Below are 322 nucleotides of genomic sequence, written 5' to 3' on the forward strand. Positions count from 1 at the left end.
CCATTGTCTCTGATCCATCTTCTTTTCTGTCTGTAGTTTTTTTAATCTCTTTTTTTATCTTTTTATTTATTTATTCTCAGCGGTCAATAACTTGTTCGAGTGGTACCCTCAAGGTCGTTTATTTATAACTGTATCAACGCTTCTTTTGGCATCGTTAATGTCACAGTGTTTAAGCAGATTTCCTTTCACATCTGATATTTACATAGATAACGAAAGCATGTGTATATTTTTTTTTTATTATTATTTGATTAAATCAATTCTTATTTCTTGTGAAATGTTTCTCTTGCGTGTCTTACAAACTTTCTCTATGACAGACTGTTCT

The sequence above is a fragment of the Penaeus monodon genome, chromosome 27, assembly GCF_015228065.2.
Source record: "Penaeus monodon isolate SGIC_2016 chromosome 27, NSTDA_Pmon_1, whole genome shotgun sequence".
NCBI lineage: Eukaryota > Metazoa > Arthropoda > Malacostraca > Decapoda > Penaeidae > Penaeus > Penaeus monodon.